This window comes from Heteronotia binoei, chromosome 17, assembly GCF_032191835.1.
Source record: "Heteronotia binoei isolate CCM8104 ecotype False Entrance Well chromosome 17, APGP_CSIRO_Hbin_v1, whole genome shotgun sequence".
Taxonomy (NCBI): Eukaryota; Metazoa; Chordata; class Lepidosauria; order Squamata; family Gekkonidae; genus Heteronotia; species Heteronotia binoei.
This window is the reverse complement of record NC_083239.1, coordinates 5,823,705-5,840,408: the sequence shown is the minus strand read 5'-3', so window position 1 is coordinate 5,840,408 and position 16,704 is coordinate 5,823,705. Positions and strand designations below refer to the sequence as shown.

At 48.3% G+C, this 16,704-nt stretch overlaps 1 protein-coding gene across 3 annotated transcripts in view; it reads left to right on the top strand.

The window, feature by feature from the left end:
• LOC132586064 (peptide methionine sulfoxide reductase MsrA 2-like) overlaps window positions 1-13,535 on the top strand; it is a 59,932-nt gene extending 46,397 nt beyond the window's left edge. For all 3 annotated transcript variants that reach the window (XR_009556345.1, XR_009556346.1, XM_060258003.1), the window contains exon 5: window positions 13,524-13,535. The gene's annotated coding sequence lies outside the window, so the exon portion shown is untranslated. The remainder of the gene's footprint in view (window positions 1-13,523) is intronic.
• Window positions 13,536-16,704: the final 3,169 nt, after the last annotated feature.

Sequence of the window (16,704 nt, the reverse complement as noted above, 5' to 3'; positions counted from 1 at the left end):
TGCCCTGTAACAGCACGTTCCCCACCCCCCTTGGGATTGCCTTGTGCAGAGGATATCTAGAGCTCTCGAGGAAAAGTGCTTCTGTTTATCCCTTTTTTACTGAACAGCATTTGGCATTTCTGGACGCCCGCCTCCAAAGCCTCATTAAATGGCTTCCACTATAATTCTGAAGTGTGGGGCCGAGAATGGTAAGAACATGGGTCTCTCATGTGGGAGGAAGGGATCAGTTACAAAGAGAGAAGACAGTGAGGTTTAAAAAAAAAAAAATAACCAGAAGGTGGAAGGGGAGAGGAGGAGGGTCATCTGTTTGAAACCCGCCTCACGTCAATGCTGAGTGACAGTGGGGGAGGGTCGGAGACCTGGGGAAGGCTGAGCTTTTATAATGAAGTGTAATTTTAATGAGGAGATTAGCATTCCATGTGTGTCACTAGCAGGGCACTCCTCTGGGCTTGTAATTGTGTGTTTGTATTTAATGAGTAACGTGTGTCTGTGGAGATGACATATACCCTCCCAGTGTGTGTGTGTGGGGGGGAGTATTAAGCTTGGGCTGAGCCACTGAGAGATGTTGCAGGCTCAGAGGGGGTTTTCTCCCACACACAATTGTCTCCTATCCTGAACAGAAACTACCGAAGCGAGGGGAATGACAGCAATACCCTTTCTCTGATTTAAGCATGAACCATACGCACAAGAAGAACGGGCCCAAATGGTGTTAGGCACGCTCAGTGTTTCATTTAAACTGGGCCTCTAGCACAGAATTGTGTTCCACATGCATCCCTAGCATGCCTGCAGAACGCCAACTTGGGTTGTGCAGCTCTTTGGTACGACAATGCCGCACATGTAACAGCTGAGGGCCTGGTTTAACTGCGATGCTGGACGCAAGCGCTGACGTGCCGGTATGTCCTTGCACAGCGTGTTTAAATCTTAGCCACCCAGCCGTGAAGAGGCAAGCACTCAGGTCAGTTTGGACTTCTGGTTTCACAGAGCCTGCGCCAAGGCACTTACGATTCGAATGTAAAATGACATAGCAGGGAGGCTTGGCTGTCTTCCTCCTGTCTGCTAGGCTGCACTGCAGCAGTGGAGGTGTAGGCTCTCTGAGCTTGTAGTGGCTCCTCCTTGTGCCTCAATCACAAAAGCTCGGGAACGGCTGATGATCTCTTAGTAAGTGGCTTATTGAATCCTCACAGTGCAGGGAGACTGCTGTATCGGAGACCTCTGCGCAGTGACATCCTGGCAAGCAGGAAGCTCTCCTTGCATGCAAACCGCAAGCCCAAACCCCTCACAACAACCCCCCACCGTTGTGGGAGCTTTTGTCATTTCCCAAGGAAATAAAAAGTGTGCGTAACTCTTTGCTCTGTCAGGTGCCCGTGTGCTTGTTTAGCTTTTTGCATCAAGGCCGTAAAGCATTTGCACCCTCGTTTGAAGTCAGCTCACAATGTCGGGATGACTGGATCATTGCCACAGGATGTTTCTGCTACCCTCAGTGTAAATGAGTTTGCTGTACCAAAGGTAGCAGTCCAATCCACTCCTTAATAGAGAGCGCCCCTCAGGCAGGGAAGACTCACGTTGCAGGAAAATTCTGGCAATCTGAAGAACAAAGGCAATTACCGTTTTCGCACACAGCTTACCTCGCAGTCACAATCCTGTTCCCTCCGCAGAGTCCGGACGGATTTCCCACCATCTGCGCCGGAGTTACAGGAAGTGCCGCAGCTTCTGCGTAGCAAACGTAAACTGGGTTTTAGCAGTTTACGTTTGCTATGCAAAAGCCGCGGCACTTCCTGTAACTCCGGCGCAGATGGTGCGAAATCCGACCGGACGCTGCGGAGGGAACAGGATTGCGACTGCGAGGTGAGCTGTGTGCGAAAACGGTATATAATAGAAGCCCTTAGCGATGCTGAAGGAAGTTTCATTGGAGCCAGTCCTCACCTATAAAGTTAAGTTGACACACCTTATGATGCTTTCAACAAATAAATCCTCAGCGATGCCGAAATCAGCTGGCAAGAAGTTGGCTTGACAATTAGCCGGCAAATAGTTAGCAACCAAGCCTCTAGATTTCAGCTGGTTTAGAATCCAACCGTCTTCTTCAAAGTCGGCAAGCAAATATTAGTCAGATCTTCTCAATTCTTCTTGAGAGCCACTTTGGTGTAGTGGTTAAGTGTGCAGACTCTTATCTGGGAGAACCGGGTTTGATTCCCCACTCCTCCACTTGCACCTGCTGGCATGGCCTTGGGTCAGCCAGAGCTCTGGCAGAGGTTGTCCTTGAAAGGGCAGCTGCTGTGAAAGCCCTCTCCAGTCCCACCCACCTCACAGGGTGTCTGTTGTGGGGGAGGAAGGGAAAGGAGACTGTGAGCCGCTCTGAGACTCTTCGGAGTGGAGGGCGGGATATAAATCCAATATCTTCATCTACCTCACAGGGTGTCTGTTGTGGGGGAGAAAGGGAAAGGAGATTGTGAGCCGCTCTGAGGCTCTTTGGAGTGGAGGGCGGGATATAAATCCAGTATCTTCATCTACCTCACAGGCTGTCTGTTGTTGGGCGGGGGGGAGATAAAGGAGATTGTGAGCCGCTCTGAGACTCTTCGGAGTGGAGGGCGGGATATGAATCCAATATCTTCATCTACCTCACAGGCTGTCTGTTGTGGGGGAGGAAGGGAAAGGAGATTGTGAGCCGCTCTGACACTCTTCAGAGTGGAGGGCGGGATATAAATCCAATATCTTCATCTACCTCACAGGGTGTCTGTTGTGGGGGAGGAAGTGCAAAGTGCAAAGCACCAGTTGGGATATCTATGGATTTGTCTGCTCCTTAAATTCTGCTTCTAAGACTCTAATCTACCTGGAGCACTTTTAGAAGAAGATGAAGATGATATTGGATTTATATCCCACCCTCCACTCCGAAGAGTCTCAGAGTGGCTCACAATCTCCTTTCCCTTCCTCCCCCATAACAGACACCCTGTGAGGTAGATGAAGATATTGGATTTATATCCCGCCCTCCACTCCGAAGAGTCTCAGAGCGGCTCACAATCTCCTTTCCTTTCCTCCCCCACAACAGACACCCTGTGAGGTGGGTGGGGCTGGAGAGGGCTCTCACAGCAGCTGCCCTTTCAAGGACAACCTCTGCCAGAGCTGTGGCTAACCCGAGGCCATTCCAGCAGCTGCAAGCGGAGCAGTGGGGAATCAAACCCAGTTCTCACAGAAAAGAGTCCACACACTTAACCACTACACCAAACTGGCTCTCTGAATGTCCTCCATATCTCTTACTCTACTAGAGGTCAGTCATCAGAGGTCACCATGACTTCCAAGTGCACATGCATACACACACACACACACACAAATACAAAAATACCACCACCCCCTCCCGCAACCCCACTGTGTCCAAAAGGGGAGAGGTGGCTTTGATTTATTGTTGATTTCAAACATTCACCTCCTACCTTTCAGTGCAAACATTCTTGAGGCAGACAGGGAATAAACCCCTGAACTGTTTATTTCCTTGTTTTGGTATTTGGTATCCCATTTTTTTTCTCCTCAGTGGGCCCAGAAGCTTCATAACGTCATCCACAACCCCCCAGTGAGAGACTCAAGTGGATCGCCATATTGGTCCGAAGCAACAGAACAATGCCTGAATCCAGTGACAGCATTAAGACCAACAAAAGTTTCATTCTGGGTAAGCTGACTGGTTCAAGATCACCCAGTGAGTTTCTATAGCAGAGTGGCCGTTTGAACCTGAGTCTCCAAGATCCTAGTCAGACTCTCTAAGCAGCACGCCATGTGGTTAGAATGAAATATATGTATTCAATGGATCTTTATTCCACCCTTTCTCCAAAGGAACTTCAGCTGCCATACAGCAGATTGGGTTCGAATCCCCTCCTCTGCCATGAAGCTTACTAAGTAACCCGGCAGCAACCACCCTCTTTCAGCCCGTCTGGTGTAGTGGTGAAGTGTGCGGACTCTTATCTGGGAGAACCGGGTTTGATTCCCCACTCCTCCACTTGCACCTGCTGGAATGGTCTTGGGTCAGCCGTAGCTCTGGCAGAGCTGTCCTTGAAAGGGCAGCTGCTGTGAGAGCCCTCTCCAGCCCCGCCCACCTCACAGGGTGTCTGTTGTGGGGGAGGAAGGGAAAGGAGATTGTGAGCCACTCTGAGACTCTTCGGAGTGGAGGGCGGGATATAAATCCAATGTCTTCTACCTCACAGGGTGTCTGTTGTGGGGGAGGAAGGGAAAGGAGATTGTGAGCCGCTCTGAGACTCTTCGGAGTGGGGGGCGGGATATAAATCCAATATCTTCATCTACCTCACAGGGTGTCTATTGTGGGGGAGGAAGGGAAAGGAGATTGTGAGCCGCTCTGAGACTCTTCGGAGTGGGGGGCGGGATATAAATCCAATATCTTCATCTACCTCACAGGGTGTCTGTTGTGGGGGAGGAAGGGAAAGGAGATTGTGAGCCGCTCTGAGACTCTTCAGAGTGGAGGGCGGGATATAAATCCAATATCTTCATCTACCTCACAGGGTGTCTGTTGTGGGGGAGGAAGGGAAAGGAGATTGTGAGCTGCTCTGAGACTCTTCAGAGTGGAGGGCGAGATATAAATCCAATATCTTCATCTACCTCACAGGGTGTCTATTGTGGGGGAGGAAGAAAAAGGAGATTGTGAGCCGCTGTGAGACTCTTTGGCGTGGAGGGCGGGATATAAATCCAATATCTTCTTCTTCTTCTTCAGCCTCAACTACCTTATTGGGCTGCTATACAGATTAAATGAGGATAGGAAGAGCCTAGAACGAAGGGCAGAATAAATGACAGGAAGTGCACGTTCTCTGTGGAAAGGGGTTCTTGGTTTCTCACAGAGCTGGTACTTCGAAAGGTCAAAATGTGCTACGAAGAGCAGTTCCCCCTTCTCCATTTTATCCTTAGTACATTCCTATGAGGGATTAAGCCAAGGGAGTGACCAAGGTTCCTCAATGAGTTCTATAGCAGAACAACGATTTGAACTTAGGCCTCTCCAGAGTTACCTGGTGGTGGCCCCATGCTCTCACAAGAATTAGTAAAGTGTTTTATTTTCAGAAGAGCAAGGGTAGCAATTAAAATCATTCACCAAAGGCACAGGGGGCATGACACACAGTTTAAGTCTGCATGCATGTCATAAATCCGGTGGCATTCAGGAGACTTGTTTCCAGATAAAAGTGAAACAGACTGCAGTCATTGCCTTTACGTGGCATCTGAAAGCCAATTAAGATGGTGCTGTCCAAATGTATACGGAGAAGTCCTGCTGTAAATGGGTTGTCATCCATGCAACTTCTAAAGTTGCAAGTTTGGTGTAGTGGTTAAGTGTGCGGACTCTTATCTGGGAGAACCAGGTTTGATTCCCCACTCCTCCACTTGCACCCGCTGGCATGGCCTTGGGTCAGCCATAGCTCTGGCAGAGGTTGTCCTTGAAAGGGCAGCTGCTGTGAGAGCCCTCTCCAGCCCCACCCACCTCACAGGGTGTTTGTTGTGGGGGAGGAAGGTAAAGGAGATTGTGAGCCGCTCTGAGACTCTTCGGAGTGGAGGGCGGGATATAAATCCAATATCTTCATCTACCTCACAGGGTGTCTGTTGTAGGGAGGAAGGGAAAGGAGATTGTGAGCTGCTCTGAGACTCTTTGGAGTGGAGGGCGGGATATAAATACAATATCTTCATCTACCTCACAGGGTGTCTGTTGTGGGGGGGGGAAGGTAAAGGAGATTGTGAGCCGCTCTGAGACTCTTCGGAGTGGAGGGCGGGATATAAATCCAATATCTTCATCTACCTCATAGGGTGTCTGTTGTGGGGGAGGAAGGGAAAGGAGATTGTGAGCCGCTCTGAGACTCTTTGGAGTGGAGGGCGGGATATAAATACAATATCTTCATCTACCTCACAGGGTGTCTGTTGTGGGGGGGGGGAAGGTAAAGGAGATTGTGAGCCGCTCTGAGACTCTTCAGAGTGGAGGGCGGGATATAAATCCAATATCTTCATCTACCTCACAGGGTGTCTGTTGTGGGGGAGGAAGGGAAAGGAGATTGTGAGCCGCTCTGAGACTCTTCGGAGAGGAGGGCGGGATATAAATACAATATCTTCATCTACCTCACAGAGTGTCTGTTGTGGGGGAGGAAGGGAAAGGAGATTGTGAGCCGCTCTGAGACTCTTTGGAGAGGAGGGCGGGATATAAATACAATATCTTCATCTACCTCACAGGGTGTCTGTTGTGGGGGAGGAAGGTAAAGGAGATTGTGAGCCACTCTGAGACTCTTCGGAGAGGAGGGCGGGATATAAATCCAATATCTTCATCTACCTCACAGGGTGTCTGTTGTGGGGGAGGAAGGTAAAGGAGATTGTGAGCCACTCTGAGACTCTTCGGAGAGAAGGGTGGGATATAAATCCAATATCTTCATCTACCTCACAGGGTGTCTGTTGTGGGGGAGGAAGGTAAAGGAGATTGTGAGCCACTCTGAGACTCTTCGGAGAGGAGGGCGGGATATAAATCCAATATCTTCATCCACCTCACAGGGTGTCTGTTGTGGGGGAGGAAGGGAAAGGAGATTGTGAGCCGCTCTGAGACTCTTCGGAGAGGAGGGCGGGATATAAATACAATATCTTCATCTACCTCACAGAGTGTCTGTTGTGGGGGAGGAAGGGAAAGGAGATTGTGAGCCGCTCTGAGACTCTTTGGAGAGGAGGGCGGGATATAAATACAATATCTTCATCTACCTCACAGAGTGTCTGTTGTGGGGGAGGAAGGGAAAGGAGATTGTGAGCCGCTCTGAGACTCTTCGGAGAGGAGGGCGGGATATAAATACAATATCTTCATCTACCTCACAGGGTGTCTGTTGTGGGGGGGAGGAAGGGAAAGGAGATTGTGAGCCGCTCTGAGACTCTTCGGAGAGGAGGGCGGGATATAAATCCAATATCTTCATCTACCTCACAGGGTGTCTGTTGGGGGGGGGGGGAAGGTAAAGGAGATTGTGAGCCGCTCTGAGACTCTTTGGAGTGGAGGGTGGGATATAAATACAATATCTTCATCTACCTCACAGGGTGTCTGTTGTGGGGGAGGAAGGTAAAGGAGATTGTGAGCCGCTCTGAGACTCTTCGGAGTGGAGGGCGGGATATAAATCCAATATCTTCATCTACCTCACAGGGTGTCTGTTGTGGGGGGGGGGAGGTAAAGGAGATTGTGAGCCGCTCTGAGACTCTTTGGAGTGGAGGAAGGGATATAAATCCAATATTTCCATCTACCTCACAGGGTGTCTGTTGTGGGGGGGAGGTAAAGGAGATTGTGAGCCACTCTGAGACTCTTTGGAGTGGAGGAAGGGATATAAATCCAATATCTTCATCTACCTCACAGGGTGTCTGTTGTGGGGGAGGAAGGGAAAGGAGATTGTGAGCTGCTCTGAGACTCTTCGGAGTGGAGGAAGGGATATAAATCCAATATCTTCATCTACCTCACAGGGTGTCTGTTGTGGGGGAGGAAGGGAAAGGAGATTGTGAGCCGCTCTGAGACTCTTCGGAGTGGAGGGCGGGATATAAATCCAATATCTTCATCTACCTCACAGGGTGTCTGTTGTGGGGGAGGAAGGGCAAGGAGATTGTGAGCCGCTCTGAGACTCTTCGGAGTGGAGGGTGGGATAGAAATCCAATATCATCTTCCCAGTCTGGTCACACACCCTCTCCCTCTTGCCTGTTACTGGCAGCCTTCCTAGCTCATCTTCTGACCCAAAGCAGGGGGTGGCTGATTGGGCAAAGGCTAGTAGGGGAGGGGCCTGAGGGTGGGGAGGCAGGGTATAGCCCAGCCAATCCCTGCTAGGAGGAGCATGCATGCTGCTGAATGTGAGAGGAAGGGAGTGCGTGTCTGGGTCTTCACTCCTCTTTGCCCAGCTTCTCTCAGGGAAGCTCTTCAGATGCTGGGAGCTGCCACTTTGAGGGAGCCCCCTCTGCAGTAATGTCTGGTGGTCTCCCAGGTCTCTCAGGGCTTCTGCCGCCTCTTTGCACTCACTAGTTCCGACCCCCTTTGGAGGTTTTCTTTCCAGCCCATTTGCGCATGCTTTCTTGCTTTGCCTTTTCCTCATTTGGCTTCAGGCTGAAGGTAGATGTTGGTGGCCGCTATGCTTTGGAGGCTCCCTTTCTGGGCTTTGCATCTTTGTTCTTCCCTTCCTCACCAATTCCCACCCAGTTTGGACCAGCATGGCAGTGGGGAGAAGTCTCCCATGCAGCATCCTAAGCTGGACCAAGTCCTTGGAGGAAGATGGGAGAAGAGAAGGAAAAGTGCCATCTCACTGAGCAGCCTGAAGATGCTGCCAAGTGCCCCGTACCAGGCACAGTGTGCTGCCACCTCTTTCCCAAGAGGGGACCTTGAGGCTGGGCTGAAGCTTTTTGCTTGGTGCCGTTTGCCTTGCATTGGGAAGGGATAGCGATAGCGGTGGGGAAAACTTGAAGAGGGAGAGCTAGAAGGGAGGATGAACATTCCTTAGGAGAGAAGGATCCCATAACGATAGTCCCCCTTGGACTGTTTCTTCCTCCTCCACATTTCTGAGCCCAGTCAGGTGTTGAGATTTGGGGGTGGGGGTGGGAGTCTAATGCAAAGGAGTCTGCTCTCCAAATCAGCCATTTCCTTCAGGTTGATGCTTGGAGGGCGACAGTGGGAGGGATTCTGGCTTCATTAGTGGACCTCATGAGGGCACCTGGGCTCTGGCCACTGTGTGACACGGAGGCTGATAACAGACGGGCAGTTTGGGCAACTCAGAGATGCCTCAGAAACAGACTTGAAGAACCCATTCAAACAAGCGCAAATGACCCCTGCCCCCATCCCGTATTCACCCCGTCCTCCACCAACCTCAGAACAGGTTTCGGAGCTGCACGCCAGTCACCTCTTTGGCATCTGGATGCAAAAATGCATAAGCAAAGGACCTTGGCGGTGTGAACCCACTAACCCACCCCAAGTCACTTCCGGCCTTTTTTTTTTTTAATTGATTTCAAGTGAGAGCCAGTTTGGTGTAGTGGTTAAGTGTGCAGACTCTAATTTGGGAGAACTGGGTTTGATTCCCCACTCCTCCACTTGCACCTGCTGGAATGGCCTTGGGTCAGCCATAGCTCTGGCAGAGGTTGTCCTTGAAAGGGCAGCTGCTGTGAGAGCCCTCTCCAGCCCCACCCACCTCACAGGGTGTCTGTTGTGGGGGGGAAAGGGAAAGGAGATTGTGAGCCACTCTGAGACTCTTCAGAGTGGAGGGCGGGATATAAATCCAATATCTTCATCTACCTCACAGGGTGTCTGTTGTGGGCGAGGAAGGGAAAGGAGATTGTGAGCCGCTCTGAGACTATTCGGAGTGGAGGGCAAGATATAAATCCAATATCTCCAGCTACCTCACAGGATGTCTGTTGTGTGGGAGGAAGGGAAAGGAGATTGTGAGCCGCTCTGAGACTCTTCGGAGTGGAGGGCGGGATATAAATCCAATATCTTCATCTACCTCACAGGGTGTCTGTTGTGGGGGATGAAGGGAAAGGAGATTGTGAGCCGCTCTGAGACTCTTCGGAGTGGAGGGCGGGATATAAATCCAATATCTTCATCTACCTCACAGGGTGCCTGTTGTGGGGGAGGAAGGGAAAGGAGATTGTGAGCCGCTCTGAGACTCTTCGGAGTGGAGGGCAGGATATAAATCCAATATCTTAATCTACCTCACAGGGTGTCTGTTGTGGGGGATGAAGGGAAAGGAGATTGTGAGCCGCTCTGAGACTCTTCGGAGTGGAGGGCAGGATATAAATCCAATATCTTAATCTACCTCACAGGGTGACTGTTGTGGGGGGGGGGGAGGAAGGGAAAGGAGATTGTGAGCCGCTCTGAGACTCTTCGGAGTGGAGGGCAGGATATAAATCCAATATCTTCATCTACCTCACAGGGTGCCTGTTGTGGGGGAGGAAGGGAAAGGAGATTGTGAGCCTCTCTGAGACTCTTCGGAGTGGAGGGCGGGATATAAATCCAATATCTTCATCTACCTCACAGGGTGTCTGTTGTGGGGGATGAAGGGAAAGGAGATTGTGAGCCGCTCTGAGACTCTTCGGAGTGGAGGGCGGGATATAAATCCAATATCTTCATCTACCTCACAGGGTGTCTGTTGTGGGGGGGAGGAAGGGAAAGGAGATTGTGAGCCGCTCTGAGACTCTTCGGAGTGGAGGGCAGGATATAAATCCAATATCTTAATCTACCTCACAGGGTGACTGTTGTGGGGGAGGAAGGGAAAGGAGATTGTGAGCCGCTCTGAGACTCTTCGGAGTGGAGGGCAGGATATAAATCCAATATCTTCATCTACCTCACAGGGTGTCTGTTGTGGGGGGGAGGAAGGGAAAGGAGATTGTGAGCCGCTCTGAGACTCTTCGGAGTGGAGGGCGGGATATAAATCCAATATCTTCATCTACCTCACAGGGTGTCTGTTGTGGGGGGGAGGAAGGGAAAGGAGATTGTGAGCCGCTCTGAGACTCTTCAGAGTGGAGGGCAGGATATAAATCCAATATCTTCATCTACCTCGCAGGGTTCCTGTTGTGGGGGAGGAAGGGAAAGGAGATTGCGAGCAGTTCTGAGACTCTTTGGAGTGGAGGGCGGGATATAAATCCAATATCTTCTTCTTCTTAGGTGCATGAGCACACATGCACATAACAAAAAATGAATGGCGGGGGGGGGGCGGGAGCCAGAACCAAGCTACGGGGGATGCTGCACAACAGCCATCTGATCGTGCCAAGTCGCCCTGCGGATGGGATGGGGATAGCTTGCAGGGGAACATACGGACAGTTTAGGAAGCTTCTATCTGAACCAACCCGATTTGGGATGCCTCCCATGTGCCCCAGACTACCTGTCAGTTAGCAGCCAGAATGTTCAACTGGTTGGGCCATTGGCCTGACTCAACATGGCTTCTCTGACGTTCTAACACAGTGTGCTGTAGCAGTGGGAAAAAAGGCAAACTCTTAAGTTAGGGATGTTTAGGAAGGGGATTGAGACTGAAACAGCGGATATTGTAATGCCCTATACGGATCTATGGGGCAACCTCATTTGGAGTATTGTGTAGACTCAGAAGAACTGATTGGCCACTGTGTGAAACAGGATGCTGGACTGGATGGACCACTGGTCTGATCCAGCAGGGCTCTGTTTATGCTGTTATGTCTAAAGCATGTTTGTATTTTGAGTCAAAAATAGTAATAATGCTAATTGAGTTTGCCTGTGTCTGGCCCAACAAAGTGACATTTATGTCAGATCTGGCCCTTGTAACAAATGAGTTTAATAGTTTTATTTCACTTATTTTAAAAAAGTGGGGGGGTTTGTCATCAGGAGACCATGACCACCAATAGACCTCTATTAGAGAGCAGCTTTCCCCCTTGCGCCCATTTTAGGGGAAGCACAAGAAAATGAACAAGCGGGGGTGGGGGTGGGGGGAGAAAAGCATCACTTTTTGCCAAGCTCTCAAATATCTGTCTTTCATGAGGAGGAGAGGCAAAAACATCACCATCTTCCCTTTAACTGCAGCCAAACTGTTAAAGCATTCCCGGATTATGGTTTCTTTCTCCGTCAATCAAAGATTAGTGATTAACTTTTTATATCACTAGGCTCAAAGGACTTCTTTTAAAAAAATAAAATTAAAAAGATGGGAAATCCTCAGAATACTGGAGCCAAAGTAGGGAGGAAGGCAGAACGTGCAAAGTGGGAGGAACAAAAAACCCTCAATCTTGGCGGTGGGGTTGATAAAAAAGAGGGGCAGGAACAGGAGTGGGGAAAGGGTGAGGTCGAAAGATCCAAGGAAATGTGTTTGTTTCTGAATTACCTTTGGCTTGGAAGTGAGGCGAGCAAGTATAGCCACCTTCAAGAGGAGTTTAGATAAAAATATGGAGCACAGGTCCATCAGTGGCTATTAGCCACAGTGTGTGTGTATATATAAAATTTTTTGCCACTGTGTGACACAGAGTGTTGGACTCTCAGAGTGTTGGTTCTCAGGGTGGTGAGAACCAGAGAGGATTGTGAGGCACTCCAAAGGGATCTGTTGAGGCTGGGTGAGTGGGCGTCAACGTGGCAGATGCGGTTCAATGTGGCCAAGTGCAAAGTAATGCACATTGGGGCCAAGAATCCCAGCTACAAATACAAGTTGATGGGGTGTGAACTGGCAGAGACTGACCATGAGAGAGATCTTGGGGTCATGGTAGATAATTCACTGAAAATGTCAAGACAGTGTGCATTTGCAATAAAAAAGGCCAACGCCATGCTGGGAATTATTAGGAAGGGAATTGAAAACAAATCAGCCAGTATCATAATGCCCCAGTATAAATTGATGGTGCGGTCTCATTTGGAGTACTGTGTGCAGTTCTGGTCGCCGCACCTCAAAAAGGATATTATAGCATTGGAGAAAGTTCAGAAAAGGGCAACTAGAATGATTAAAGGGCTGGAACACCTTCCCTATGAAGAAAGGTTGAAACGCTTAGGGCTCTTTAGCTTGGAGAAACGTCGACTGAGGGGTGACATGATAGAGGTTTACAAGATAATGCATGGCATGGAGAAAGTAGAGAAAGAAGTACTTTTCTCCCTTTCTCACAATACAAGAACTCGTGGGCATTCGATGAAATTGCTGAGCAGACCGGTTAAAACGGATAATAAAAGGAAGTACTTCTTCACCCAAAGGGTGATTAACATGTGGAATTCACTGCCACAGGAGGTGGTGGCGGCCACAAGCATGGCCACCTTCAAGAGGGGGTTAGATAAAAATATGGAGCAGAGGTCCATCAGTGGCTATTAGCCACAGTGTGTGTGTGTGTGTGTGTATATATATATATATATATATATATATATATATATATATATATATATATATTTGGCCGCTGTGTGACACAGAATGTTGGACTGGATGGGCCATTGGCCTGATCTAACATGGCTTCTCTTATGTTCTTATGGATGGGCCGTTGGCCTGATCCAACATGGCTTCTCTTATGTTCTTATGTTCCCTCTAAGCTGCAGAGTTGTGAGCAAAAATTCTACTTTGTGAGCTACTGGTATTAAAGTTGTGAGCTACTGGCATTAAAGTTGTGAGCTGCTGCACCAATTATTGTGCTCTGAGGTCATCCTTCATGAGCGAAGGCAAAGTTGCGTGAGCTGGAGACTAAAACTCTGTGGGCTAGCTCACGCTAACTCCGCCTAGAGGGAACCCTGGAGGCAAGTGAAAAGTCCACCGCAAAACAATTTTCAGAAAAGCTGGATATACAGCAGAAGGGAAGTGAACTGAGAACTGAATGGGAGAAAAGCAATACAGAACAAAGAAGAAAATCCAACCGACACGCAAGGTGAAAGTGGGAGGAAATGCAGAACTTCATTTAAAAGGTGCTGGAGATGCACAGAGAAAGTGAGGGAAACTACCGGTGCAGAAAGGGCCAGTGTGTGACTGGCCCAAGGCCACCTGATAGTCTTCCATGATAGAGTGGGGATTCATGTCTGGATCTCCCAGATCTTAGTGTGTCATTCGGTTTCCTGCAGTCACTAATGTTGTGATTCTTTCTCTATTCAGGCATGAGGCAGCATGGCCCACAGTACTGTTCAACGTTCTATGCCTTGGGAACTGAGCAACTGGAATCTGCCCTGAGGTCCACGAACAGACACAACAGGGAGAAAAGGATGCAGGCAGGAGGAGGGGGGAGAGAGAGAAAGAGAGAGAGAGAGAGAGCATGTGCTGTTTTTAAATGGTATATCCACAGTACAGCCCAATGGTCTTAATATTCATAACGACCTGTCTTGTTTTGTATAAATGCATGGTGCAACTGTGTGATATTAATGTTTGAATTGTAATAAAATAGATGGGAAGGACGTAAGATACCTTTAAGAAGTTGATTGTTAACACCTGTGACTTCTTGTATCAGGAACTTTTGTGAGGATATTGTGATTGAGCTGGTGCCTAACGGAGTTGTGATCGAGTGGTCTTAGCTGACATCAAAAAGAAAAAAAGTATAGCAGGTATGTCTTACACCCGTTGTATTGTATCTGATATTCAATTGTATAGTTTTTGGATTATTAGGTGTTACATTTTTTACAACAGATTGGCTCTATGAGGAAGCATTCTCATGTGAAACGTGATCCAGAAGTCGGCGGGCACATAAAGGACGATTATCCTTGGAGCCTGGATTTTCAAGGAATTTGGATTCCACAGAGAATTGAACAAGAGGATTGAAGGACTAAGCAGTTTCTGGACATTTGATTTTTGAGCTTTGTGGATCCTTTTCCTTACTGATTTATTGTATACTATGTTTTTGGTATTATTTCAAACAAGCAGAGACAACAGAGAGAGACTTTATATGATTTACATCTTTTATTACGTGGTTTGCACAGTTGGTTGCTTTTCTTCTGCTATATACCGTGTTGCCACTTTCTTCGGTAGTACTTCAGTTCTACAGAAGCAAAGAAAAAATGCAGAAGCCCAGGACTGCAGTTTCTTATATAAGTCTGCTTTCTGTTTTCTTTTAAATGAAGAAGTTGCTAACTCATATGCATGTAAGAAAATATGTCAGTAATGCCTGATAAAGCTTCTGTAGTTGAAGATTAGTACCCAATAGTGTTTTAGTTCCCTGTGATCTTAACTTATTCCTCCTCATAGGTAGCAGAAGTTGAATCCATTATGCAAAATAGTTAAAATACAGAGAATTATGCCACCTTAAGTACCATCATGCAAATTCGAGTAATATATTCAAGAGATATTTCAGCATTACTTGTGTCCAAATAAGAGGTTCTCCTGGTGTGAAATTTTATGGGTTTCTTTAAGAGTAGCAACGTACGCAAAACTCTGTCCATGGACACCCTGAGACCTAAATTACATATTGCAGCGTGGTTGTAAGTAGTTAGAGGCAGCAGGCTTGGGTTCAAATCCTCACTCATCTACAAAGATTTCTAGATGACTTCAGCCTGTCCGTCTCTCTTAGTCTAACCTGCCTCCTAAGGTTACTGAAAAGGCTAAGCAGCCGGGGTATGCATTATGGATGTTATTATGAGTAATTTGGTGGTAAGACAGGGTTAAAAAAAATTACATTATAATGAGATGCCTGGCTCACTTCTCCCCAGAATTTAATCTGAGAAAAGATAGTGGGGTGCCTTCATAAACTGTTGGGAGGTTCTAAGTCAAGTATCACCCTATGATGTGGGCAGTTATTTTGGAATGAGAGTTCCTTGTAGACACAAAGGCAGGGCTTTTTTGCTGGGGGGGATGTGTCAGAATGGAGTTCCGGAACCTCTTCATGGAAACAAAGCCCTAAAAAAATGTCTAAAAGTTCCAAGGTTAGGCACCAAAGACTAGACCCGAAAAAGAACTGAGGAATTTGGTGACATGTCTGAAATTTGAAAACTGCTTTAAAGTAGATGTAAGTCTGTAGCGCATTGCTTCAAAGAATCGTGTGCGTTTCTACTTCATTTCCCTCTTGAGAGTTCCAGCACCTCTTTTTCCAGAAAAAAAGCCCTGCACAACGGTGACATCTCCTGGACTCATCTAAAGTAGTTCTTGCTCCAGTGTGCTAGATGAAGCCAGAACTGCCTTTTTGCTTTGGGAGAAGGGGCCAATGGTGAGTGTCAGGAAACACCCTGGGAAGGACCAGTCTATGGATATTTGTATGTCTGGAGGAATAGAACCTTCGGGGGGGGGGGGCAGTCAAGATAAGAGAAATAGTGTCATGGAAAGGATTGAATAGTCTTCTGCTGCCTTGATGCAAACACCGCGCTCATGAGTGCTAATTGCACTTCAAAACAACAGCTGGTGTTCTAGGGTTGCCAATCCCCAGGTGGGGGCAGGGGATCCCCTGGTTTGGAGACCCTCCCCCCGCTTCAGGGTCGTCAGAAAGCGGGGGGAGGGGAGGGAAATGTCTGCTGGGAATTCTATTATTCCCTATGGAGATTTATTTCCATAGAAAATAATGGCGAATTGATCTGCTGGTATCTGGGGCTCTGGGGGGACTGTTTTTTGAGGTAGAGGCACCAAATTTTCAGTATAGCATCTAGTGCCTCTCCCCAAAATATCCCCCAAGTTTCAAAACGATTGGACCAGGGGGTTCAATTCTATGAGCCCCCAAAGAAGGTGCCCCTATCCTTCATTATTTCCTATGGAAGGAAGGCACTGAAAAGGTGTGCCGTCCCTTTAAATGTGATGGCCAGAACTCCCTTTGGAGTTCAATTATGCTTGTCACAGCCTTGATCTTGGCTCCACCCCCAATGTCTCCTGGCTCCACCCCCAAAGTCTCCTGGCTCCACCCCCAAAGTCCCCAGATATTTCTTAAATTGGACTTGGCAACCCTATGGTGTTCTGTTCATGAATCTTATGTCACATCTAGTTTCCCTTCACACAAATGGGCATGCCTTTTTAAAAATGGCACTTGTGGAGTTTATTTTAGAAATATGCCTGTTTAGTCAGAGGTACTTTTATAATCAACCAGATTCCCCCCACCTTTTAATAGAAAAATCTCACTGATGGATCATCACACTACCCACATTTTACCTGCCTTCATGCCAGGGGTGGGGAACCTCCATCCCAAGGGCCATATACGGCTCTCAAGGTCACTTGCTGTGGCCCTTGGGGATTGCTGGACCAAACAGAGCCATGTGGCAGCCTCCCTGGGGCCTGGCTGGCCAGCGAGGATTGTGGGGCCCAGATGTACTGTGCGGCAGCCTCCCTGGGGCCTGGCTGGCCGGCCAGAATTGCTGCAGGGCCTGGAAAA